The sequence below is a fragment of the Oxyura jamaicensis genome, chromosome 18 (assembly GCF_011077185.1).
Source record: "Oxyura jamaicensis isolate SHBP4307 breed ruddy duck chromosome 18, BPBGC_Ojam_1.0, whole genome shotgun sequence".
In the NCBI taxonomy this organism is placed as follows: Eukaryota; Metazoa; Chordata; class Aves; order Anseriformes; family Anatidae; genus Oxyura; species Oxyura jamaicensis.
In genome coordinates, this window is record NC_048910.1 from 2,739,067 (window position 1) to 2,763,813 (window position 24,747).

General features: G+C 48.7%; 1 long non-coding RNA gene across 2 annotated transcripts in view; it reads left to right on the top strand.

The window, feature by feature from the left end:
• The window catches only part of LOC118175951, a 128,557-nt gene that overhangs the window by 90,742 nt on the left and 13,068 nt on the right, over positions 1–24,747 (top strand). The window contains exon 3 of one of the 2 annotated variants that reach the window (XR_004755210.1): positions 10,331–11,109. The exons of the other annotated variant lie outside the window; for it this stretch is intronic. This is a non-coding gene — a long non-coding RNA (uncharacterized LOC118175951). Of the gene's footprint in view, positions 1–10,330; positions 11,110–24,747 lie in introns of those variants that run through there. 2 annotated transcript variants of the gene reach the window in all.

Below are 24,747 nucleotides of genomic sequence, written 5' to 3' on the forward strand. Positions count from 1 at the left end.
TTCCTTGGAGATTAAATACATATATGTGTGTATATATACACATATATATAAATGATGTTGGCTGGTCAGTTTGTTTCATTCCTCTTTCATGCTCCCAATGCCAGGGGCACTGCCTGATCACACTGGGAAGCTTGCTTATGAAAGGACTGAATAAAAATGAAGCAAGGCAGCAGCCTCTACAGGTGCAGATCTGGAGTTTAGGATAAACGCCTACAAGCTTGGATTTCCTGCCTTCCACTTACCGTAACTGTCTAATCTGGCTATCCATTCACCTTTCCTTTCATCCCAGGATGTCTAGTCTGATCTAACTGTCTGTCCTTTCATCCCCGCTATCTTCCTCTTGATCTGTGTTTTTTAGAGCTCATTCATCACACCTTACAACTTCTAAAGCACCTACACAGGGCCACAAAGTTTCTCTTTACATTTTAGCCAAAGTGCTTGAAGCGATGGAAGGTGAAGCCTCTCAGGAGAGGAGTTGTTACTTCTTGTTCAAATCAGACCTGAAAGCATGCCGGTGAGTGCACTGAAAAGAGAAGAGAATTGTTCACATCCTTGAAGCTTTTATTTAAATTGGTGCCCACTGGAACCTGAGTGTTTCCAGTGGGCTTTGTTAATTGTATGGCTTCATTAATTGCATGGCTTTCCTGGTTGTGTTTCTCCTTGTATTGGTTAGGGGATGCAAGTACATAGGGCACTAGCAAGTAAAAGGATAACGTAGGGCGCCAACCAAGTAAATGGATAATGCAAGACATTGGGGTGAAAGGGGTTACTCCAGAAAGGCTACTACATTCACAGACACATTTTTAGCCTGTCACTATGTTTCCAGCCCGGGTGGCAGTTTGATTTTGATTTCTACAAAGGACTGGAAAGCATAGAGGACATCTGAACAGGAAAAAAAAAAATAAAAAAATGTAAACTTGAATATGGGACAAAAGTGGCTCTTTCAATATGAGTCTGCTTTAGGGGTCTTTATTTCAGGTCTGAAACAAGGAAGGTCAGGGTGGAGACGGTCAGTGGAGATGAGAGAAATGAATCATATATCAGCAAACGCTTCTGTGAGTGCCAGCATCCCCTGCCTTGAAAGAGGTGCACTGATTTCCTAAGCAATCTCTAACTAGCAACCAGGTTCAGACAGTAATTTAGGGGCAAAATTAGCTTTACAGGGAATACCTCGTTGGGAAGGTCTCCCTCTCATTCTCCCTCGCTCATTCCTTCTGTTCTTTTATTTCTTCTCCCCGCTCCCCCATCACCACCCCCCCAAAGGCGAAGTTGTTCCTTGGGAGCCCTTTTGAGGGGGAGAACCATGGTGAGATTCTTGTGTTGGCATGGCTGATGTTAATGGGTAACACCAGGGCCAAAGGTCCTTTAAAGCTCCCACATCTGCAGCTTTGTACAGACCTCACCTCCGAAATGCCTCAAAGTGTGTAGCCAGGCAGGGATTAATGTGTATTAGCAAGACAAAGACCCAGGGAGGGGAGGAAAGGGGGATGAGTTTTAATTTACTGAAGATTTATTAGGCCTCATGAAATCGGCCTGAACCACCCATTTTCTATATCATCTGCCCACATCTAAAGGGGGCGGCTTTGTTGCGGGGAGATGGTCGTTTAAAATTATCCTGCAACAAATCTCACCAGCGTGAAAGGGACACAGACAGGACCAGGACATGGAGGACGGTTCACGTTCCCTACACAGAGCCCAAAATCTGGAAATATGGAAATGTGGGAATGCCATTCAGGCTCCATCCGGCCTTCCCTTGACTTTTGTTTGTGGGGTGCATGTTCTCTCTGCTAAGCCTTGCTCGCTCTGGTGGGTGAGTGAGATATCAGGAGGGCTGAGAGAGAGAGGAGGGGACAAGGCCAAGGTGGGCATCACGTGTGGAGTTTGAGATTACGGGATCTGTTTTGTGGAAGGAGTGGAGAGTGTGTGTTCATACAGAGATAATAGTCTGTCTTTCAAGTCACCGCCATGTGGCTCCAAACCTCAGCCAGGAAGTAAAGCCTTAATTCAGCTCACAGCACGTTACAGAATGACCCTTTTCAGAGCTCTCCAGGCTGTAGTGTGGCCATTAGTTGTAGCAGTGCTCAAAATAGGTGTTTGTGAGCCTGGAGGACAGCCCGCTGCTCTCTCCAGGAGATAAGGAATTGTCTTTGAGGGTGAAGCTGGCCAAGATCCCCTCAGTATTTCTCCTTGCTCATCACATCAGCAGAGAGGAGATGACCCTGGGTGGTGACCTATGCGTGTTTACCCCGACGTAAAGGCGTACACGTCCCAGCAGACAGGCCAGTGCGGGTGGTTAAGCAAAGCATACGATGTGAGAGGAAGCAGTGGGATCTAACTGATATAAAAGGGAAGTTGTTCAGAGCCAACTGACACTGCCTACAGGTTACACAGAGGGATACACAGAGACCCTTGTAACAGATGGTAGGCAACTAGTATCTGATTTTTGACACCCAGTTGTACACATATACAATATATGCAAGTAAACGGGTGGTCTACCTTTCAACCCTTCCCCAATATCCATGTCCTCCTACAGTGTCTAAGCTAAGATGGAGGTGAACCACCCAGCCTGGATGTCTAAGCACTCCTAGCTGTCATGGTTTAATGGTTGTCATCTTTTAGACAAGGTAGGATCTGAACAGTTAGCCATGGGAAGTGTTCTCAGTTCTGGAGTGTTGCCCCTGCTGTTGTTTTTTGGGGATGACCAGAATGTAACAGAAAGGATTTGAGAAGAAGAAGGATGTAGAGGAAAAATCCTTGTCTGATCTTTGGAAATGAAGCACTCTCCCATCTCTGGGCAGTCCATGAGACCTGCTATAGCTGAGATCAAGCTCCCAGTGAAAAAGCTTCCTGGTGCTGAGGTCTGTATGGAAAAGTCACCTACACTTAGAGGAAAGACAAAACCATTTTTTGGTTTTGGCACAAATCAGGGGAGTGAACAAACATCTTACTGACATATGGGTGAAGAGGATGTCCTGAGAAGTCTTCATTTTGTTCTGTTTATAGGATCATGTAGCAGACAGACTGGAGAGGAGCCTATGGAAACAGCACGTGCACTCATGCACACATATACACCCCACTCGCAGGCATTCCCCCTGTTCAGTGCCAGTAATTAACCCCCACGGAAAGGTCACTCTAGGGTACAAAGGGGCCTGGTTCTCCCAGGCAGTGGCTGCGGTGGCTGTATGGTGTGGTAGAAGTTCAGAGTAACCATGCGGGGTCTTCTGTGCTTCATCCATGGACGTGGAGGTGACCTGGGTAGCGACCAGCCCTGAGATTCAGGCTGTTTTCATGCACAGGGGTGTCTGAGGGCAGACAGAAGACATGGAGATACACCTGGGAAGTAAAACTTAATGTGGTGGTAGAAGGGAAGGAGAGGGGAGAGCGGTTGTCTGAAGGCGGCGATCAGATGGGGTGATTTCCATGGTTTCATTTTCACCTAGTTTTGCAGGATAATAGAAGTACATCAGCAGTCATCTATTTAATGCATTAGCTTCCTGGTGTGAATGGGTGTTCAGCAGCTGCAAATGCAGCCATAAGAGCCTTTCCCATCACTGGCCAAAGCAGCCAGCCCTCCGTCCTTGCTGAGCCCCCTCTGTGCTCCCCTTGGCTTGCGGGCCTAGAACCGTGGTGCCCGAGGTCTGTGGCCCTTATCCCACCAGGCTGTTAAAGGGATGGGATCCTCTTGCTAGTGGGAAAACAAAGGAGGTCCAGGGATGGAGTGCAGCACCTTGGCCTCCAGCTGATCCGGAAGGTGCCCAGAACCAGGATGCTGGGACATCCCTGCCTGACATAAGGTACAGACGTACCTCTGCTGAGGTGGCAATGGGCTTGGGCACCTCAGACCCTCAAGATGTGGGTCTGGAGCTGTCACACAATGATAAACCATGTATCATGCTCTGATTGACTGTATGTGTATGTTAAAGGGACCATTCTTTTCACTTGGTCACTGAGGATAAGCTCTAGCTGTGGGAAGTGGGAACCTGCAGCCAGACGCGACGTTTGTTTCTGTACTCTGCTACGACTTGTATAAATACCTTCACCTTGTTTGAGTGACGGGTGCAGGTCATGTTATCTCCCAAAACTATTTATGTCTTCTTGCTCCAGAGGGTGGAAAAGTGCTTGACAGCCTGCCAGGTAATTCTTCCTGAGAAAAAGAGTTCCTTAATGAACCTAGAGTCACCTTGAAATTCCTCATGTTACCGTTGACCCTTGTAGCATCCCTCCCTGTGGAAGCGAAGCCACTTCCAACAGAGAGGCCACGTGGCATAACAAAATGTTGTGGGTTGGGCACTGTCTTGTGTGCGTCTCTGTGGGAAGCACACTCCCAAAAACGATGGGATGACTTGACTGTTCCCCAAAGCAAGTGCCTGTAATCAGCTGAAGCCCTGAAGGTCAAAAAACATGGGAAACTGCTAATTCCTAGGTCAAATGTCAGGCACTCAGGCTGTTGTAGCCCATAGGATTTGTCATCTAGCAGTGAAATTTAAATTAAAATCTTGTGCAAAGTTCTCAATTGATTAAAAATTTAAAGCTGACACTTAAGATGTCACCGAGGATAGCTGTTAGATATTGCAGCGACTGCTGTCACAGCTCAGCAGATTTGGCAACAGAGGTGTTCATAAGTATTTTTTAACTGTCTTGTCTTAGGGAAATGGTTGTGTGTGGATGACAGCAGGAAACATCTAGGTCCCTGTGAATGTCTGCATGTTTCTGCTTGATTCAGCTCTTGCAAACTCAATCTGGGACCTTTCCTCTGGGAAAAAGCTGGGATTCTGCTCCATTGAGGATGGGACACAGTGTATGGACACTGCCCAACAGCAGAGCCACATGGGAATATGTACAAACAATAGCGTACCTAAAAATAGTACATTTGCAAGTATTTTGCAGGTGTTTGGGTGAAAGAAGCATTATACTGGTCTAGAATCACTCCCACAATCACTTCTCAGCTGTACTGTGTGGAGTTATTTCTACTGCATTATTATATCCTTATGATATGTCACAACAAAAGCATGAGACCTCCCTTGTGCTGCTGAGTTTTGTATAAATGCAGGTTGCCATGTGATCATCTCCAGCTTCACAGCTAAGTGCCTTGCATTGACGCTTTCCAAGTCAGCTTCCTGGGAGCTGCATGGGCTTGTCAAAGGGTTAAGATTTGTCCCATTGATAGAAAAATGCCTTTAGACATCGCTATTCTTGAAAAACACTGTCTGAACCATTGAACCCCTTTGGAGTTAGAAAGCTGTTCATCCACCCTCAGGAGGAAAGATGAATGGTGAACAGAAAAGTTACAGTCCATGGTCAGGCTGAGCAAACATGTAACTTTTGGAAGGCAGTCAAAGGAAGCTGAAAAGCCATCTTAGATACGGAGCTGAGCATGAGTCACCCAAGGGAAGTCAAAATAGACTGCTCAAGTACTCCACTTCAAAGCCTTCAACACCATCAACTCTCAAGCATCCCAGGAATGTCATTGCTCTTCAAAGGAGGCAGGGAGGGATCACTGTGTGTCATGCATTCACCTCTTTTGTAAGGAGATTTAACAAAGCCCTTTAGAGGACATTCAGTGTGTGCTCCTCCTGGGAGGCTGCTGGTTTCCCCATTTCACTCCGGACCGCCTTGCCCAAGCCCCAAGTTAGATCCTATGCCATACGTACACCAGAGTCCTGCAACTCGTGATTCACTTCGGATTTATTTAATTGAGAAGCAATGCCCACTGACTTATGAGCTCGCCATCCCTCTTTTCCTTTAGGCTAGCTAAATCCCCATTGCTGACAGCAGGTTTTAGCCAGTGCAATGGAAGAAGCCCTGCTCAGAGGCAATGGAAGAAGCCCTGCCCGCACCCCATCCCCTGCTCCCTGCCAACAGCCCCCAGCCCTGGGCAATGTCCGTGCCAAAGGCCGGGCTCTGCAGTCTGCCAGCCCTGTTTGCAACACGGATGTGAGCTCGTGGTGATTTCACTCGGACAACAAGTTGAAAATCAATATTTGATTTTGTCAAGTGTTTCGAAAGCAGCTGATCATTCTGATGTGAAATGTCTCTTTTTAAAGATTCAGTGCTGTCTACAAAAATACTTCAAGTCTACCCAAAATTCTCAATTATTTTTATTATTTTATTGGGTAAGACTTAAATGAGAAATCTTACACTGCCTTTGTAGACAGCTCTTAGCAGAATCTCAGAATCTGAAAAATTCAACATCCTTTTGGGTGAGCAGGCCACAAGTGGCAAACTTCTTTTTCTGAAGATATCTTCTGAACTTTTTTTTTTTTTTTGGTTGTTTTCCTTCTTTTTGCATTATATTTTAATCTCATCTCCAGTGCAAAAGAAAAAGTAAAACTTAGCAGATCAAAGAATCATGTTAAGAGGAAAATACTATATTTTGGGGGGGTAAAATATTAATTTTCTGGGAGGAAGACAATGCAAATCCTGCCATTGCTGCCACTGGTGGAGCTGGGAAAGTTTTGACAATGAATAGAAGAAAATGAATAAAATAACAGTGCTTAGTCAAAGCAAAGAGAAATTCAGCACAATGAAACAGAAACTGGAGAGGGAATTTGAAGTGTTAGAAGCTGAATGCAATTGCTTGAGTTGGAACCCAACCAGCGTCCTGGGGCTAACACCTCTCCTCCACAGAAAGTGCTATAGGAACTTTAATATTTATAATGTTTGGGATTCTGGGTTTGTGCCTTGTCCAAGAAATGGATTTTAAAAATAAATGTTGATGCTGCTGAGGATTCTCACTTGGAGGAGAAACTGGGGGCAGGCCACAGATTTGGTCAAAGCTAAATATAAATGTAGCATCTAGGTGACTTAGGTGCCAAATACTTATTTTCTAAAATCACTTAGGTCCTTAGGCCCAGATCCAAACGTATGCTTAGAGTCCTAGCTGGGAGACAGGAGCTCAAATTGATATTACACACATGTACTTTGTTAGATCTGGGCGCCGAAGCACAAATCTCAGTGTAAGTCTATAAGATATAAGCTGTTAAGTCACTAAGCACCTTTGAAAATATGACCTGAGCATATGGGAAATATAGCTTCCATGCAATTTAGCTCTTGGAAGCAAGGTAAATCAGACCAGCTCTTTTCGATTGGTAAGCCTGGGTTATTGGTTTGCACTGTGCTTTTTCCACGCTGCATGTCTCGGTTAATGCATTCCAGTTGTTGGGGCTGCCTTGGCAGCAGTGGAGAAGGACATGCACCTCCCCAGGGACTTTATGGGTGGCAGAGATGGGCAAGCTGGGTTGCCTTGTCTCGGTGCAAGGTGACAGAGGTCACAACCCATGTGCCCATGTAGGCACATGATAAGGAATTTTGCTGTGTCAGAGCTGAGTGCATGACCCTGGCAGGATGGTGCCCTAACACGACCTGGATCCCTCCTCCCTTCCCTTATTACTCTCAGTGCCCAGGAGGTAGCTGTGCAATGGTGCATCACAGTGTCTTCTGCCTTAACATCCAAGCCAGTTTTTATGAAGGGTGTTATCCCAGTCATCCCTCCAGCTACTTCAAATGAATCCAGTATTTCAGGGCTCTGCTGGACCAGCCCCTTGGAAGTGGCTGGGAAAGCACCATCTGTAGAGAGTATACAGGGTGTAAACATACTGCATCTGTGCAGTGCCCGTTCCAGGTTGGTACATCCATCCGTCCACTCACAGAGCCAGCAGGACTAAGGCAGCTGCCCTTGGTTATGGAGAATTTTTCCATGATAAGACCTTGGCAATGTTTATATTGGAGTCAGCATAATTAATGGGTGCTGTGCTCACTGGTGCTGCCACACTGCCCGCCTTGCAAGGGAGATTTACAGTAGCTGGAAGGAAGCCCAAACTCAAAAGCCTGTAATTGTTTTAATAGCAAATTAAAGCAATGTAGGAAGATACTGTGTTAAGGCCTCTCATGTAAGTGCCATGGGCAGCAATGCAGGAATAGCTGAGATATCACTACTTAAGACAGCTCAGGAGCTGTACTTTTGAATGACTCATTAGTCACATCTAAGAACACCACCAAATGAAATACATTTTAGGGTTAAATAAGCAGTGCCCATCTTTCCTGACCTCCAGCAATCTCGGTACTTGTCAGATTGATGCTAGAAGGTGGAATTTGGTATCTGTGTCATACTGGGATTGATAAAACTGGGTCTGCTCTATGAATCACTTCAGGATCTGACCCAGTTTTTTTTTTTTTTTTTTTTTTTTTTTTTTTCTGAAGTCCTTGGGAGCTGTGTGTGCTCAGCCCTTTCTGAGCAGAGCCCACTGCGTTTGGTCCTAAATATGGATTTAGCTGCTTTCATTTAGGTCAACAAACCTGAAAATACAGGTTTCTCAGTAAGGTACTACTGTGTTACAAGGAGGATAAGGCTAGCAGCCCTTCTGGAAGGGCTGGGAAGCTTGGCTGATGTCAATGCCACATCCTTCTGTGTAGCAGCACCTTTCCGAAGTCCCAGTATTTCCATGGGCTGTGCAGGGAGGCCAGGTCTCCAGCCCCACATCACAGCCCATGTTGTTCTGCCCTAATGAAATGGAACCAGGCCAATGTGAAGCTTCCCCAGCCTCCAGAACATGTGGAGCAGAGGAATCAGGGCTGATGGAAACTGCTTTAATGTGTGTTGGTCCCTGAGCATCCGCAGTGGGAGAGGCTGATAGAGCATCCATGAGGGGAGGGTAGGATCACAGAGGTTCATGTTGGAGAACCTCTTTCAGTCTGTGTGGGTTTAGGGTTTCTTCCCTTCCTGTGCCCATTTTGCACATGAGGGAATGCCTGAGCTTGTGTTTGTTCTTTCCAAGGACCGAGGTGCTTTGATGAGGCTCTTGCCAAGCTGTCTTTAAATCAGGGCTCATGTGCCCACCAGGCAGCACGGCCACTGCTGGCCCAGCTCTGCCAGCTAAAAAGCCGACGCAGAGCCTGGCTTCACCTCCTGGGGCTGGAGGGCTGCTGCTGCATGAGCTGGGCCTTCAGAGCCCCTGGGCTTGTACGGCTGCCATAGCCCAGGAACCACTGTCTCTTGTAATGCTTGTGTTAAACACCCTGTAGGCTGCAACTCACACTGATTTTCCACCTCACATGCTATGCTCTGCCAAACGACTCCTCTTTTTATCACAATGGTGTTTCCCCCCACGTGCAAGGGGTTGGCTGCTGAACCCCACAGCTAGTTTCCAGGTGCGGCCTACCCACCCTGGGCAGGCAGCGATTGCAGGCAGTTACCCCCGTACACCAGGGTGCACCTGTAACCGTCCAGACCTGATGTGGTGGCATCTGGAGGCTCTGAAAAGAAATTACCCTTTCCATGGGGATGTGGTTTGTCCATCCCGGAGCACGGCCTGACTGGTGGTGTGGGAGCACGGCACAGCTGGGCAGGGTGGGATGGCCGCACAGGGTGGAGGGAGCGGAGATGGGAATTGCCCCATCAGTGCGGTCTGCGGGATGCACTCTGGGACTAAATCCTGGGAACTGCACCCAGATTTTGTCTCTGGGAGACCTGGTACATTCCCTTCAAGAAAGTCAAGGAGCAAATCAGCAAAAGGACCACAAAGGATTAATAGCCAGACGTTTACCAGTAATGTGCTCTCAGTGACAAAAGGAGTTCAGTCCTTCTCATTGCCCAAGCTGCCATTAACTATCAGACCCACTCTCAGTCAGAGCAGAGATCCCAAAATGTGGCTGAACTTTCTGTTGGTGCCATATAGGTGTGGGTTTCCTGAGGACCGGCATGGCACTGCCCTCAATATTACAGCACTTCTTGCCTGCCAGCCATCCTCCAGCAGATGTTACAGGGGACATACTGAAGACCCAGATCCCTTCTGGAGCAGCCATGGGACACCAGAGGGTCCCCACAGGAGGAGCTGGTGGACACCAGGATCCCTCCCTCTGTGCCAGACACCTTGTATGTTTTTTCCTTTGACTTTTTAAGTTCAGGGAAACATGCAAGGCAGAGATGTGTTCCCTGAATATTGAAAGAAGATATGTTCCCCCACCTCACGCCAAACACTGCACCTGAACCTGTTCAGGGGGTTCCCTGCTGGCTCCCAGTTGTTGTGCCCAGGCACCCCCTGGCTGCTTTGGGTCAGCCACGACCTCGAGAGGGCCCCGAGCACGGGGACAGGACAGCCACTGCCAAGCGCCACGCTCCCAAAGAATTTAGAGAAACGGAGGAAGAAGGAGTGTATTTGCTTTGATCTATCAGCTTTTATCATTTGTAAACAACTATTAATTGGCTGTGTCAAGCCCAGATCCTTATCATCTTCTAGTCTAATTTCCCCTGTTCGATACATTTCCTCCCCTATAAAAATACCCATCACCCACCCCTGTCAGCACAGATTAAATCTAACGCTCTTTCTTTCAGCTCCTCTCCCCAGTGAGGTTGTAAAGCTGTCAGCTCCACACTTGACAAGAGCCAGGCCGCCCTCCTTCCCTTTGTCTCCTGAAGGAGGAAAATATTTAGGTGTCACTGGTGGGATGGCTGCGGTGGAAGTCAACAGACCTCGACCCATCCATTGATCTGAGCCATGAGAGGAGAGAGGAATTTCCACCGTGAGCAGCTGTGATGGTGCTGGTGGCTGGGGACTGGGGCACATCCATCCGTTACCACCTCCCCATCTGCCCAGAAGCTTTCACATGCTGGTGCTCAGCCCTTTGGGGTGGAGGAGACCCCTTGGAGCCCCCCCAGCTGCTGGCAGAAGCGCAACATCAAAACAGCTTCCCAGGCGGCCAGACGCTGGCTCCTTGGTAAGAGGTTGATAAAGGGTGTGATGCTGCGATGCTTCAAAGGAGAAGTGTCCCCCATCCAGGTCTCCAAAACACAGCTTAAGGGCCAAATGTTTTCCAAACCTGCCGGCTGAGTGTTAACATCAGGCCCCATTCCTGGGTTTATATAAGGAGCAGCAGAGATGGCTGTGGATGGCATGTGTCTCCATATTTACAGTAAAATAAGTGAGGCAAGCTCCCTGAAATTCCCTCTTGCGTGTGCCCTGCAAATGGACTCCTCTCAGCAGTTCCTGGCTTCTGCATTTAGCAGCAAGGAGAGGGAGACACAGGGTCTGCAGCCCTGCTGGACTCCCATGAGTGTGAGCATCCCTGCATGCAGCTGTAAGGCTGAATGCTCTGCTTCCCCTCCGAGCCAAAAAAAAAAAAAAAAAGGCAAAAAAAAAAAAAAAAAAAGCATTATCATGGGGCAGGTGTGTGTGCATCAGCTGTGGCATGGCAGGAAACAACCAGAGAAGAAAACAGCTCCTTGGGCAGAGCCTCAGCCCCGTGGAAACTAGCAGCTGCAGGAGACATGGTGTGGGGTGGGCAGGAGGGTGTCAGGAGGTGCAGAGCTGTGGCACGTGAAATCAGCCCAAGGTGAACAGAGGCAGGGTGCTTTTACCTAACAGTCCTCAACTGCTAACATCGCAGGCAGCACAAGGGATTGAAAATAATTTCTCCTGCCCCTGCCCACTTAACACAAAGCATTTTCAAGCCAGGCCAGTTTTTTGGTAGAAAAACCCTTCAGCTGGCACCTTCAGCACTTGATAAGATTCTGTCACCCCTGTGTTGGAGCCCGAAGTGTCTGCCTTTGTGATAGAGTGTTTCACGATGGTCCTCGGCGACATCCCAGCGCAGCAGAGCAGGCTTGCTCTAGCTGCTGCCACACGTTATTCTGGAGCTGTTCTTGCTGCCACGAAACTCAGGACATCAGGCCAAGAGGCCTCGCAGTACATTTAATGTGCATGTTAGCACTCCATTAAATATTGACTATGCTTAAATAAATGATGCAGCCAACTTTCAAGGAAGAAAGTGCTTATTTTGTCAACACAAAATATCCCTCTGTGCCTTTATCCTCATTAGTTGGTCTGCGGTAAGGAAGTTCTCTGAACGGGGTCTTTGTAACTGGCTTCACGTGACGTCAGTTGCCTGATGAAGACTGTATTAGAGCTGAAAACTTGGTTTGGGCTTAAAAATAAAAGTGTTTTAACCTGAGAATGCCAGAAAGATGACTTCAAAACTTTCTTTCAGAACAGCTTGCAAAGAAGATGCTTGTCAAAACCAACTCTTTCCCACAAACAGTTTTGACGTAAATGGATCTGCATTTTTACAGAGATATCCTTCAACTGAAGCATCCCAGCAGCACCCCAAAGTTTTCTGACTCACCACATCACTACGTCGTGTGTGTCCTCCAGCTGTCCTCAGCTTCACCCTGTCTCAGTGGGCTTTCTGTAGGGTGCGCGCTAATGTGGGGGCTTAGCTACTAAACGCATCCATGCAGGTGGACCGCAAGCCTGGATTCAGCTCGCCTGCACTTAGGAGCTAAACTGAAAGGCATGAGCTGACAGCAAAATAGCACCTAGGTTCCCTAGACAGTCAATGTGAGGCCAGATCCTACTCCCCAGCCCCAGAGGATGTGGGAAGGTTGCATCTATTTGGCCACATCCAGCCAGAACAGTTTCCCTGCTGAGGACCCTCACCACACTCACTCACACTCAGATGGCTTTCTGGTGAGATCCCAGGCTGGGTTAGGGTGTGGGAGAGACTGCAGTGCATTTCCTAGCTTTCTTTTTTGTTTGTTTATGCTTCACCATTGGATTGCTCAGGCCCTCTCTCGCTGCCTCGTTTTACATTTGTTTTCACAACACCTTACAAATAGCTGTTTTTAATAATGCATCATTGGAGGCTCTTTCACAGGCTTTTGGTGCATCAATTATTGAAGCCCAGCGCCGGTGTTCTCTGTTAATAATGTTTTTTTGGGGGGTTGATTATTTCCCTTGGTTAAATTTTTCATGGGAAGGTTGTGGGGTATTTGCCCTGGCTGCCGCGGAGTGTGTAACTCCTTTTCACACGTTCATCCATGACCCGAATGCATCTGCTGCTGGCCTTCAGCTCAGCCTCCGTGGCCTGGGCAGGTTTTGACGTCCCCTCGGGTGATGCCAGCTGTGTTACAGCAATGTCCCCGCTGCAAACCAGTCTTCAGGAATGTCACCTCTCCCAGGCCATCGGGATACCACCAGGAATCCACCACCTTCCTGTGTTACTGAGAAGGGCAGGAGCCAGGCTGCTCAGGTTTGACCCAGGTTGTCCCCAGCTGCTGCTGTGCAAGCGAAATGATGCCTGAGAAAGCTGCCAATGCTGCTCGTGGCCACAGGCAATTAAAATGTTAAAATCAATGTTGGCAGAGAGAGCTAAGCATGATGCTCAGTGTTACTGCCCATGAGCCAGGAACACTCTGGGGACCTGCCAGCCCCGATGAACTTGCCTCCTGACGTTTTTTTCTAGGGCAGTAACAGCTATCACTGGGCATTTTCCCCATGAATGTTTCCATTCTTTCAAAAAATTGGCTTGTTTTTTATTTTGAAGAGTCTGAATGTAAAATATCCATCTGTCTCAGTTTGTTACCTTCATTTTGCAGAGGGCAGTGCTGTTCTCAGAGCTGCTCAGGGGGAAGTGGCCGAGGTGTGTAACTTGGGCAAATGCTGACGCTAGGCTCATGGGACAATTCAGGTTGGAAGGGAATTTGGAGGCCTCTGGTCCAACCTCCTGCTCGAAGCAGGGACAGCTCTGGCGTCAGACCAGATCAGTGAGGGCTTTATCCATTCTGGGCCTGAAAATCTCCAGGGATGGAGACTGAGCATCTTCTCTGGGCAGCCTGCTGCGATGCTTGATGGTCCTCATGGGGAAATGTTTTTCCCTTAACAATTTGCATAAAGCCACGGAAAGAGTGATTTGCCTGCTGACACGCAGGTAATGCCACCTGGAGCACATCACACATACCACCTCAGCTGTGCCAACGGCAACACAGTGTTAATGAAAGCCACCAGGAAAGCAACCCTGGAAAAAGTTGCTCCATCTGCCCAAGTGCTCTCCATGTCCTTCTCCCTTGCCCCACACTGGGGCATGCAGTGCCCCCAAACCAAGGGCAGTGTGAGAGCATCTTCTGTTGGTGCAGGGTGATGCAGATTTACACCCTTGATCCACAGCAGCCTGAAGACATTGACTTTTCATCACAGAGCCAAATTCTAACAGGTGACGTGGAGGTGAAGGTTATTAATCCCATTAAAAACTTCTGGATCAGGCCCTCTACAGAGATTCTTTTAGTTAAGTTTTACCTTAGCTTGTGACTTCACTAAGATCTAACATTCAGATCTAGTAACACCCTGAAGGCTCCGCCAGCATCCCTCCAAAAGCTGCCATGGATTCAGTAGGTAAATGTGTTAAGAGCCTGTCACTGTTGTGTCAGCCCTGTACCTCAGCAATTGTGGCGTGGAGTGGGGAAAATGCAAACAGGAGGGTGCAGGTGGGTGAACTCGCACCTACCACAGCTTTGGTGGCTTTGGTGCCAGACTGCTTTTAGGAGCAAAGCTGTTTTGAGGGTTTCCTGCATCCATGGGGCTAAGAGCAGATCACTGGACGGTTTCAGGGTGACAAAAAAAGGCAAAGCGGAATGAGTCTAACTGCAGCTGAGGCAGTTGTGGGGTTTTACTTGCGGGTTTTTCCATGCATCAGCAGGTTGCAGTAAAAGCCATGAGCAAGGCTGGGGTTTACTGCAACCTGGGGCTGCCTGTTACGACTTCAGCTGCCTGCAGTTCCCTGGGCTTCAGCCAGTGTTGGTCGCCTGACATAACGAAGTGAGGGGCCTTCCAAATGCCTTTCCTGTCCAGACTGGAGGATCTTTGCCCCATCTCTCCTGTTGGCATATCCTCTGGTCTCCAGCTGCTGGGGTTTCCCACCACCTTTCGGTGTTACTTTTCAGTGTACCCTGCTGTCAGAAGCATGACCTGCTGCCTAGCAGGGTGGGTAGGGAAGGCAGGACTGGGTTTTTCCACTCCCTACTGTTTTCTGGCTAATGAGAGGCTTTACGTAAACAAGTGTTTTCATGGCCCATTCTTATGCCAGAAAGGTGTGCCTCACAAAAGGTGCTGAGATGGCTTTGCACCAGCAGGCTACATGTGGCACTCTGATCTGCCAGTGCAGGGCACGTTCGGATGGCAGTAAGGCGCACAGACCACACGGAGGGGTGACCGGCACAGGGGATCTGGTCACACGATGGAGGGCCAGGTCTGGGCTGAGCTGGTTCTTGGTTGTGGGGAAAGCCTCCTCCCTGCCTTTCATCTCCAGGGTGATCTCTGGAGATGGAGAATGCATTTTAGCATGTGGCTGCAGATTAAAAAGCAGTTGCTGTGGCTTTGTGAGTGAGACTGAGAGCTGGGATCTCCAGGCAGGCTCAGCACTCGTCTCTCAGGGCGCTGGAAGAAGCACTAGATGTGCACTGAACTTGGTTGTGCCCTGGGGTTATGCTCCCTTCTCTCTTAAAACTGGAGAGGAAATTGGTTCACATTTTTTGCTCAAAATGCAATGGCAACCTGGCTGACACCTTGACTTTTTTCCTTTATTATTATTATTATTATTTCTCTCTCCTACATGGTCAGCCCTGCCTGGTTCCTAATGAGAAAAGGCCGGGGAAATCAGCTGAGTGTACCTCCCACTTCCCTTAATAAAAAGCTGCTGCTAGAGCAGGGTTCACGGAGCAAGTTTGCTTTGCTAGCCTAATCCACACTCCCTCATGGTTTCATACTGCTGAGAATTAAAGAGATGAACATTCCCATGCTGTTAATCTGGTAACAATAAGACAGGGAAGCTGCTGCAGTTTACAGAGAGCGCAGCACAGCCACAGCTGGACAGATGTTTGCACGAGACACCTTATTTAAACACCACTCTTGGCTCCAGCCTCATGTTTTTCATTCTGGTGAGTACAGAGAGCCCTGAAAGTTACACGGAGCAGCTGAGCATTTTATTGCTGACACATCATGCTTTGGCATCTGGTGGCATGGGTTGCCAGCCAGCTGGAACGACGTGGGGCTGGATTTGGTGGCTGCTTCTCAAAGCATCTCCGAATGACTTTGTGAGTGGGTGAAGGGGAAGCAGGTTCACCATGAAATATCTGTGCCCATTTTGGAGGCATTTCCCAGGGGTGTGAAGTGTCCTCTGGGGAGGTGTGGAAGGGCAGGAGGAGGGAAGCCAGTGAGCCAGCCCCAGGCAGTGGCTTTTTGCCCTGGCCAGTGCTGCTGCAGGTTGCAGCCCACGCCTGCAACTCAGGTAACCACAGACACCAGGAACTGGGGATCTGCAGCACTTTGTGAGACAGTAAAGCAAAGGTGGGTGGGCACCCTGGCTGCTTTATGCTCCCTGTGAGCAACCTGGGACCAGTGGGCTCCTCACAGCCATGCTGGATCAGGAATCCAGGGCTGGAAACTTCCCCACAGCATCACCCAGGGAAGCACAGCCCGTCCTCCTGCCAAGCAAACTGCTGTGTGGTGGAAGAGGGGAAAATGTAATTAAAAAAACCTGCAGGTTTTATTTTTATATAACCTTTCCCCCGCTGTGGTTTTCCACAGCTGCTGACCATTTTTGCTCTCCCTGTCCTCTGGCTCCATGCTGCTCCGCTTTTCCATTAGTGCATCTAAATTGCAACCCCCATCCCCAACCCAGGGGCGTGAGGGCTATGGACACGGGTGCTGCATGGCTTGCCCATGCCTACAGCCTCACAAGCATTGCTCCCTGCTGCACCCAGAAGCAGCTCATCCCCCTTGCTGCCATGCAAGACTCTGCAGGCTTCAGCAGGTTTCGGGTCAGTTCCCACATGCCGGTCACTCCTGGGTATCTAAATAGCTCCATTAATTGCACATATGACTAAAAGATTGATGGATGAGAAAGGACAACTCTCCCCCTGCCCCAATTAGTACTTAATCAAACACAGGACCTACCCCTCAGGACACTGAACTGGGTTTGGTCAGAGGAGGCAATCTGCATACCTCTTGGACAGGGAGGTAATGGACTGAAATTATTGGTCAATATTTAAATACAGACAAGATCTGAGCTCTCTTTGAATTGCGAGTCAGCCTATTGTGGCAATGATGCCCGTGCCCTGGATCCCTCATTTTTTATCATGCTACATTACCCGCAGGGTTTTCGCATTCCCACACCACTTGACCTCTTGACTCTGTTATCTCCATCTTGGAGCAAACAAGAAACATTTTATTCCCACCAGCAAACTGTCATTCACATCAGTGGCTTCTGCTGCGAGTCCTGGCCTTGTTTTGCTCCAGCCTCTCGCCTGCCCCACTGGGAGCTCTGCCTTCCCGAGGTGGAAAATCCAGGCATAATAAATCCGCTCTCTCCATGCTTTCGGATGACTTGCTCCTTCTTAAGGTAGCAGGGCAGATTTATAGCAATTTTTCTTTTTTTGTCTGCCCCCCTCCATCACCAGTGATTTATTCTTTTCTCTTCCTGGCTATCTGTTAACCAGTCATAAAGATAAATAGAAGGGTCTGGCTGAACACATCACCAGCTAACAGGCAGATCAATCAATGGTGGTAATTGCAATTAAGATAACTCCCAACCTTATTTGCTCCACTGCCTTCCTCTGTGGTTGGAGATACCAACCCCAACTTGACCAAGAGAGCAAGTCTTTTAGTACTAGCTCCTTTAAGCCATCCTGTATAATTCTGTAATTTACCGGCTTCCCTCTGATTTTAATAAATAACCCGGCGCCTTCAGCATGTTAAGCAAATTCTGCAGGTAGATTAGATTTGAATCTTGCAATGAGGGTTTTGGAAATGTGTCTGTTAACGTGACTGACCCTGAAATAGCAGCAGCTGAGCTTTGCTAGGGTGCAAATGGCCTTGTGGCAGGGTGCGGGGTTAAGTCCTCGCAGAGGATCGGCACCTACACCCCTAACCCTGCCCCTACAAACAGCTCAGTGGTACAGTTCCTGGGCTTAAGCTGATTCCTAGGACAAGGTCTGGACCTGGCTGCAGCAGTCCGTGCTCTGGTTTGTAGCTTTTGGTTTTTCAACCCTTGATACATGGCATAAAGCTTAATTGCGCCTTTGTTTAGGGCCTTGCTGCCAGATGGGTGGCCCTACCTCAGTGCAGGGGCTCTGGCCCAGGACACAGTGGATGGAGGAGGCCTGGGGTGGTGCCAGGCAGCACCCGCTGATGTCCCCAGTTGATGTCCCCTGCTCCTTGCAGTCTGGTGGTGGAGGGGCCACGTTCCCTGGCCACAGAGGGGACCTGGCCACAAGCCCTTCGGAGCTGGGGCAGGTCTCTGCGTGTTGTTTTGGGCTCTGCACTGCACGGACACTCGCGTGCTTGCTGCGCAGGGGCTGGTGTGGCCCTGTTCCCAGGTGTCTGCAAGGCGGAGGGGACCACATCGACGCCTGCAGACAAATGACTACAGCCATTGTAAGGCCTGGGTAAAACCCCCATTGAAATAAATGGCAAAACTCCCAGAGATTTCAAAGGGATCAGTCCTGAATGTTTGCAATTCTCTCCTAGACTTATCATATATCCTCAGCGCTGTGTGCTATTTCCATAACAAGAGGTATGGCATTCCCTTACTTCCATGTTTGTTAAGTAACAAAGACAGATTTCAACGCTTGTAGCCTTCCCAAATTTGTCAGGCACCAAACAGTCTCCCCCGGCTCCGTGCGAGCGCGTTCCCAAGCACAGTGCCTCGTTAGCGTCGTGATGGGACCTTGTTCAGCTGCTATGAATATGCATCAGGGCTACGGTTGGGGTTTTGTTGGCATACACAGTGACTTTGTCATTTAATGGTCTCCAGGGCTGTTTTAATCAACATGCACATTTCGCGTGTCAGCTTATTTCACTTCACTGCTTATTATTTTATTTACAAATATTCTGGCAATTGCTTGAACTTATTCTGTCCCATGCGCCTGTGACTTCCTCCTCTCTCCTCTCTGCCCTTCTCAAGCCAGGGTCCGTGGTTTCCCTCTCTTTGTCATGGGGAGGGATAGAATTTACCCTCCGCTAAGCTTTACTTCGCTTCATTCCCCATTCCAAAATGTTGGTCGAGCTGGGGAGGGGGAAGGAAGGAGGCGTGTTCACCCAAATAGGATTTACAACAGCGCGTGGATTCCTAGGCACCGGGGCTGAAGCAGTCCGGACAGATGCATGGCAGTGCCAAGGCCACCAGGGATGTGCCTCTGGTTTCTGGTACGGGCGCTGAGCCCATCGCAGAGGTTCGAGATGTCTGGCTGTGGGAGGGCAGGAGCCAGATGTCCCAAAGGGGATGCCTGAGGGATGCTCCTGAGTCCCCAGGAAGGGTCACAGTGCTGAGGAAGGTGGAAGGAGAAAGGTCCGACGGGACCAAGTTATGAGGGGTAGGCAGTGTGAGCTGGGGAGAAGCCTAGAGCTGATCTCTGGGCTCTCAGAAGCCGATGGAGGCCTTACACGGCAGGAGAGAGCCAGCCTGTGTGGGTGGGAGGAAGGTGGGCTCTGCAGTGACAATTTGGGCAGGCCAGAGTGGAGGGTGGGAGAAGAGCCCGTAACGCTTCAAACACACACTTGTCCCTCTGCATAAACACCCCTGTCACGTCCAGTGCTTCACTGTGGGTCCAGGGGTGGGAGGAGATGTCTTTTTGGGTCTTAGCATGAGCACTTTTCCTCCCAGCACTCACCAGAGTTGGTGTTTTTAAGGCAAGGTGCCTGCCAGAAATTTGAAAATAAGTATTCAATCCATGCTCATGGGCCTTGGCACGTTTCCCATCACAACTGCCAAGATGTCCAAACCTGAAACGAGCAGCACAGCATCTTTAATAATTCACCGTCGGATGCTTTTAAAAAATGTGTGGTTTATATTCATGCCAGCACTGCCCCTCCCTCCCCGCTTCCCCATCTCCCCTTCCTCTCCTTTCCTTGCAGGTGGTCTATTTAATTTCAATTTCAAGCTGCTGCCTCCTGCTTTGGTTCAGCAAAATGACGTGTCTTGACCTATTCATTTCATGTTTCCAAAATCTTTTACATTTCCTGTCTCCTCCGCCCCCCTCCCCCTTAAAAAGAAAAAAACAATTCCAACTCGCAAAATGAAGAATTTCTCTGCGTCTGTAGAAAATCTGGCCTCACTTATACCTGTAAAAAGAGTTGTTTCCCTTACAGGAAATGGCTTGCTTCAGCACCTGAATTTTGTTTTGTTTTGTTTTCTGGTGAGATTTTGATAAATCTTTGCCTGATTTCTGTAAGGACTGGCCGATGTCCATGGAGGCTGTTTGGGGTGCCCATATGGAGGACTTGAGTTTGCCATATCCCAGCCCTCGGGCTTCCCAGCTAAGACAAAGGCCTGAGTAAGCAAATGAGAGGATCTGGTCCCTGTCCCTAGGAGCTTACAAGGAAGGCAGACCGGCCCTGGGGTCTCATGGGGTGATCTCATGGGGTGAGCACAGGGCATGGTAAATCTGGGACAAAAGCTGAAGCAGGAACCCAGATTTATGCTCCCTGCCTCGAGGAACCCAAGTGCAGTACTGAAGTCAGGAATCTAGTCCAGGATTTCTGTCCCCAGCGTTTGAATTTCCTTGTTACAGCTGTCACCCGTAGGTGTTTTCAGATGTGTTGCATCTTGGTCTGTATTGAGAAGGGAATCTGGGGCTGAGTAAGGGGCTGAGCCCGGGTCTCCAACCCAAAGGGCAGAGCCAAGCTTCCCCTGCACACTGGCTCAGGCATTGATGCTGCAGAGAGGATGGCGAGGAGCAACGCTTGCTGCCCTTTAGAAAAGTAAAGGACTCTCCTTGGAAAAGATGTGGGTAGGACCATGGTCCCCACTCCTGCTGGGGGACAACCTTGGCCCAGTTCTGCATGCTGAGCGTAGGAGGGGTTCATCCCCAGATTTTCTGCTGGGACAGGTCCTTGCTGTACAGTGGGGAGACGATGCCAATTCCTCAGCAACCATTACTGACTCTAGTCCACTGTACACAGGTCTGCCTATACGCACCGCATCCATGGTGCACACTGTTGCTGCTTTGGCAGCATTCATTTCTGCTTTGAATGCCTCCAGTGTGAAGATGTTGTCCTTTTCCTTTTCCATTATGTGTGTGAGCATGAGTGTGCCTGTTAATGCCTACCTGAAAACAACACACTATGAAATGTAAATTTGCTTGCTTTTTTTTTTTTTTTTTTTAATCAGAAAAATTGTTTGACACAATCAACACAGCCCCTACCACTTGCCATTTGCTGCTGCACCTTCAAACCCACCCTTGCCAAAGCCCCTCGGCAGTGCTGACCTCCTTCCCTCAGCACCACAGCAGAGCGCATGGCGCGGCACTACGGCGTGCTGGAGACGGGCAGGAGGTGTCCGAGCCCCCTGTTAGCAGGGTTAAAGGCACTCGGGCTTTTCTGTGGTCTGCGGTGGCGTGTTAGCATCGAGGCGAGGGACGGGGGGCAGAGGAGAGTGGGTAGGCGCTGGTAGGTAGCTTAACTTTTCATTTCCTGTGTGGTTTCATATTAGGTGTGGTATGCGCCACCAGGTTTAATTGATGCACAAAGCAGTGTTTTATGCACGGGCTGGACTTCCAGAAATAACCAGCGGGGACACATCAGCAAAGGGTTTTCAAAGCCACCAGAGAGCCTGGCTGCCAGAACGGGGGGCATTTTATCAGAGCTGATGTTGGGTGTTCAGCACCATCCGAAAAGCAAGTCTCCGTTAGGTTTCTCTGCTTTGCTCCCCAAAGGACAAAAACCAGGAGGCAAACAATTTGATTGTAAAAGAGATTTTCCCATTCAAAGCAGTGTTGTGTTCTGAAAGGATGCAAAGTCACAGGGCTGAAGAAGCGAGCTGAGTGCTCCGGTAGGCGCTGAGGCTTGCAGTGTCCTGCTGGGATGCTCCAGGAGTGACTTCTCCTGGCTTTCTGCCCTCCTCCCCACCACCTCCGTGTTTATGAGGTGCTCGGCTCCATGCTGCTCGCCTGCTGCTCCGCTCCGTGACAGGGCTCTGAGAGCTCTTCTCCTGGCTGCCAGTTTTTCTTCAGCTTTGCAGCCGTGTTAATAAAGGGGAAGGTTTGAATCTCGCAGCAGTGTGAGAACAGAGTAGTAGGGCCAGCAAAATTATTTCTTTGAAAAGAAGGAGGCATTTTCTTTTCAGGCATGTGTTCCCGGCATGCTCAAAAGGGCTTTTGAGCCAGGATGCAAAATTGCCACAGAAAGGAGCAGAGAGCAGGAGAGACACAGCGTGAAACAGAGTGTAATTCAGCTGGGGTCATTTCAATTTTTGGGATAGAAGGATCAGGGATGATAAAAATCTTCTTAGCTGCTGAAGACAGAGGGAAGCAGGAGGCATTTTCTTCCTTTCTTCTGCAGCTTTGAAGGGGAGAAACTAACCTGGAGACCCTTTCTCCCTCCATCACCACCACTGCAATATTCAGGTGCCCAAAGGATGAACATGGGGCTCAAGGGTTACATTTGCAGTAAATTATATCCATAAATAAAATAACACAAGGCTCATCCTCTGTCCTGGAAAGCACTGTCCCAGCTCAGCTCACTTTATGCCACCCCTCTGCAGAGCTGCTGGTGAGCAGCCCCTGGTACCTGCTGAGCCCCACCTCGTCCTGGACCTTGCCCAGGAGGTGGTTTATTGACCAAGGCAATGCTCTGCTAGGGCACGGGCACACAGAGAAGTAGGGAGGACCATGATGGATCACTGGCCCTATTTATTTTATTGGTATAGGAGTAATCAGGGAGAGCAGGTCCAGCATGGCCTTCTCCTCAGGTCGGAGTAGACTCCATCGCTCACATTGGTGTGGTTAACAGGAAGCACAGGAGAGCTGGTAAAGAGTGTGGGACAGGAAATTCAGGTGTTCATTCAAAAAATATAGAGCTTTCTGCTTAAAGACCAGCATCAGCATCTGTAGCTTTGGTCAGATAGGTAGATCAGGGGTACATTTAACCTCCGTGTAGGACTGGGATGGTAAATCTGGCACATAAGGGAGAAAAAGGAGTTTTCATAAAACAGATGAGCGCCAGCAGGAAGTTGAAGCCAGGGCAGGGTCCTCCCAGTAGGTACTTCATCTGATCAGGCCATGAGCAGGTGCATTTAGGTCAAGTCAACAAGTGAACTCCGGGAGATAATGTGGTTGGGCTTAGTTAGCTTCTGGGGGGATAAATCCTTTGCTCTAAGGTTGGTACTAACATAGAGCTGAGCTCAGCAGTGGGTACCCCCTGTACCGAGTTACGGCTCCAAGGTCCTGCCTTGGTGTGGTCAGAGTAAGGTCGTTCAGAGCATCTGTGGGATGATGCCAGGAGCAATAGAGGTTTCCTCCACGGAGGTCTTTGTGTGTAATGTTGATGCTCTTGACCGCAAGGTTTTTAACTGTGACTGCCAGGCATGGAAAAGGACTCATCTGAATCACATTGGTGCGTTCCAGGGTTATAAAAGAAAAGTCTTCTATGGGCAGGGATAGTTTTTTATGTAATTAAACCACAAAAACTGTAGTTTTGGGGGCTGAGGGGAAAAAATATAGACAACAACAAAAACAAAAAATAACTGGCACTTCATTCACTAAATCTCATTCTTTCTTCTTGATTCCCTAATGGTGGGAAATTCTCAGAAATCCCATTAAAATTAAAAATATGGATTTTATTGCTGTAATGTGACAAATTGTGTGACTCAGTATTTCCCCTCAAATCATCTGTCCTTCCCCCAGGAAAGCAAGAAATGAATCTGTCTTCTCATTCATTACCCTTAAACAAGGCTGTGGCAAAAAAGAGAGTGATAAGATCAGCTACATATGCTACTTGGGTATGTTTGTGGATAGCTTGACTTACGGTAGACATAACATCTTAATTAAGGTCCATTTTCCCTCCATCTGCTGGGCAGAAGTCACGGTGAAGCCTGCAGGATTTTATTCTCTGTCAGGCAGAGGGTCCTGCCACAAAACAAGCTTTTGAGAAGCCCATGCCCAGTATGACTCAGACTTAAGGAAGTGTTGTCTAGACAAGACCCCAGGTTTTTAAGCCACAGCTATGAGTGGGAGAAGTGAAAGAAGCCAAGTGGTGTCAGCAGGAGAGATGGACTGCAAAGCTACAGGGTGTCTGCAACTGCTGGATTGCCCTGGTGCTCGTGTGGCATTTCCTTCAAGGGGAAAACTCGCGCTCTGCCAGGAGGTAACGTGTCCTCGTATGTGCTGGCCGATAAAGATGCAGGCTCTCTGTCCGTGATGCTCACTAAAGAGCTGGAGCACTTGGTGCTGGTGATTTTTGATGGGCTCAGTGTGGTATGTCAGCCCGTCACGTAACACATCCCTGCTTCACGTACTGCTACTCCGAGCAGCACCAGCACTGCCTGTGGGTGAGGGTTGGCTCTGGCAGGATGGTGTAAGGCATCATCACGTTCACACCCTACACCTGAAATCAGTCCCTGAAGCCTGTGCACGATCAGTGTAAGTTAAGGAGAAGTGGGTTTATCGGCTTATAGAGAAACTGTCTTTTGTCTTTAAAGTAGGAATGGAATTACGGGAGATGCCTATCTATCTATCTGTCTGTCTATCTATCTATATCTTCTGCAGCATCTCTGGACTCCTGTCATTTATGTATTTTTTTTTTTTTGTCAGGGAGAAGTCGCTTTCAGCATACAGAGCATCAGCTGTTACGGCATCTCTTCTTCGGAATGGGGGACAATTGGGAAAAAGAATATCAATATTCAGGTGATGAAGGGGATGGAAAAGCTAAACTCTACTATTTATGGGGTCAGTGGCTCACACCAGAAAAGGGCCACATCTGTATCAACCCAAGGAAGTGGCTAACAAAGGGAACAGCTGGACCAGGCCAGGAAACCACTTACCATTCGCAATGTTTGGGAAAAACTACATCTGCTTAGCAAAAAGCAAGGTTAGGTTGTCTTTGGACTCGTTATATCATTTCTTATTCAGCAGTGTGTATTCACTGATGTTTAAAAGTGGTCAAACATCAGATAAAAGGATCATGAAACGGGGTCTGTGTTGGTAAT